Consider the following 2,586-nt stretch of genomic DNA (forward strand, 5'->3'; position numbering starts at 1 on the left):
TTCACCACTGGCTAAAAATGAAAAATTATTTACCTGTCACTGGGCCAACGTAGAAAAACGAAACTTCTCAGTGTTCTATGACAACCGATAACGCTAGACTTTATTACTTATAGTGCACTGCACTCAGGAGGTCCCGGGTTCCATTCCCGGAGCCGCCCCGCAGTATTTTTTTCTCTCTTTTTTTGTATAAGGCAAGTTGGGTTATTTTTCCTTCTTTTAACACGTACTACCTCAAATTAAAATATTTACACAACTTTCAAAATCAGACTGTATATTCCCGGGCAGGGATTCGAACCTTGGACTGATCAAAAAGTTTTTTTTGGGGTTTAGGAAGAATTTAATCTTGCGCCAGGGACTCCTCATATGTATTGGTTATTGGATTGTTTTGCATTTTAATACTTTCTAAATATTGTATGTCTTTGTACATGTTGTCTACTTGCTGTTCAGCCAATGTAATTTTTTCAATTAATTGTCTCATATGTTTGTCTAGAGGTTTTATTTTATCTTGTAATTTACTTATTCTGAGTACTGACCGTATATCCCATAACGTTTTTCGCACAATCGCTTATACGAAAAAAAAAAATGGCTTCGAAGTAATTTTGTGTGCAACCGTACGCGAAATAAGCACTTCGCGTGCCTAGAGCAGGCCGCGAAATTGAATTTCGCAGCCGTTGCCTTGACGACGGCCGTAAAAGTAAAAGTCATTTCAATATTTATTTATTATCACAATTACAACATATCTATCTCTGTATTTGCGGTGTGATCTTACAAAATCTGGATTGGGTACAGTTAAAGTTTGATTTATGCCAGTTTTTGTGTCAGGAACGGCCGCTATTAGTACAGAATTTTCATCCGGTTTGAAGTTCCCGCCAATTTCAAATGGAGTGGTCGCCTGATGATTCGATGATTGACGTATTGACGAGTCGGTAAAAAAGATCGATCTAGAACAGACACGTATGAATTAGGTTAATTTTCCACCGGTCAAAAAGGGAAATATCTAGTAAGTAGTAACATATCCTGAATCCTGAATGGCATCAACAGACATTTTGGTTTATTTGTCTCTTCGCACGGCATCTGATATTTCCACGATTAAAATAACCTAAAACTTATAACAGAATTTAACGTTTACCCGCCACAATAAATAAATTCCAGTAAATAGGTAAGCCAATGCAACATTATGCGACAGGGTTTTCACATTCTTCTTGTTACATCAGTCTCAAAGTCACTGTAACATTTTTTATATTGCTGTTTCGATTTTTCAGGTTTCAAATGCGACACTGCACAATTTATAATCTTTTTTTAACTCTGGATGAGTACACGGAACAAGAGCTGCATATTTGCGGTATAATCTTACAAATTCTGGATTGGTGACAGTAAAAGTTCGTTTTATGTCAGTTTTTGTGTCAGGAACGGCCACTATTAATACAGAATGTTCATCCTTGATGTCATCGATAGACATTTTGGTTAGTTCGTCATCGTCTCTTCGCATGGCTCCTAATATTCCCATGATTAAAATGACCTAAAAAAAAAGGGCAGATTATACAGCAAATTGATCTGGTCTCGTGTCAATACCTTACACTTTTTCACCTGATAACCAACTGACTTTTTCAAAAAAGGTACCAATTTCAGAAACTTCGTAACACCAATGCCATCCCGTATGTTCAGCGTGAGCTTCAACATTGAATATGTACTCCATAAAGTTGAACTTTTCACAGTTTTTGATTTTTCCATTAAATAAGCCAAAACAACATTCTCCGACACCGTTTTCACATTATTTTTATTACACTGCTCTTTAAAGTCATTGTAACACTTATCGTACTGCCGTTTGGACTTTTCTGGTATTAAATTGGACACTGCACAATCTGGGGAAGTAGACGGAACAAAAACGTTGTAATTTTTTTGCGACATTTTTCCAATTTTTCTCAAAATGAATTGTTTTATTTATGTCGTTTCCATAGCGACATGGCGACATGTAGGCCGACTTTATTTTTATTGACAGTGAAGGAAATTTTACTTGTTCATTTTATAATTACAAATTTTCGGGTTGCACACAAAATGTTGTGTACACCTTGGCTACGAAATCCTTTGACGACCTCGAGATTGTCTTGTCTCGGCCGCAAAGCGGCCTTGACGACAATTTTTCTCTCGGTTCGTCAAAGTAGGATTTCGCAGCCTTGCTATACAAATAACTATTTTTGACAGGAATATTTTGAAGACATTAATGTCATTAATGACTTGGTTGTTACGTTCAATTTTCAAATTGTGTCAACAACAATTGTAACTAGCTATAACAACACGATTGGGCGAAAATTTACCAATATCGTCGTCCGGGAACTTATCAGTTTAAACCACTTGGAAACCATTTCATATAAAAAAAATGCTGTTGTTAAAAATGATTTATCTTCGGCAGCTAATCGCACCCCACAGTTAACGTCCCAATTTATCACATTTAATGCATGGGAAACTTTCATTTTGTTGAAATGTTCCATGTTTTTAAATCCACAGTTTCTTCTTCATCACAAAATGTTTTTATATGCTCAATTTTCACAAGACTGCTTGGTATTTTGTATTTTTCTACAAAATATA

At 35.9% G+C, this 2,586-nt stretch overlaps 1 long non-coding RNA gene across 2 annotated transcripts; it reads right to left on the reverse strand.

The window, feature by feature from the left end:
* Positions 1–700: 700 nt before the first annotated feature.
* Positions 701–2,196, reverse strand: LOC138129158 (uncharacterized). 2 transcript variants are annotated; one of them, XR_011159123.1, is made up of 2 exons: positions 1,578–2,196; positions 701–1,519 (listed from the first exon to the last, which is right to left on the reverse strand). It is a non-coding gene; the product is annotated as an uncharacterized lncRNA (long non-coding RNA). The 2 variants fall into 2 exon arrangements; XR_011159122.1 differs by having other exon boundaries at positions 1,573–2,196.
* Between the last annotated feature and the right edge of the window lie 390 nt (positions 2,197–2,586).

Source organism: Tenebrio molitor, chromosome 4 (genome assembly GCF_963966145.1).
Source record: "Tenebrio molitor chromosome 4, icTenMoli1.1, whole genome shotgun sequence".
Lineage (NCBI taxonomy): Eukaryota > Metazoa > Arthropoda > Insecta > Coleoptera > Tenebrionidae > Tenebrio > Tenebrio molitor.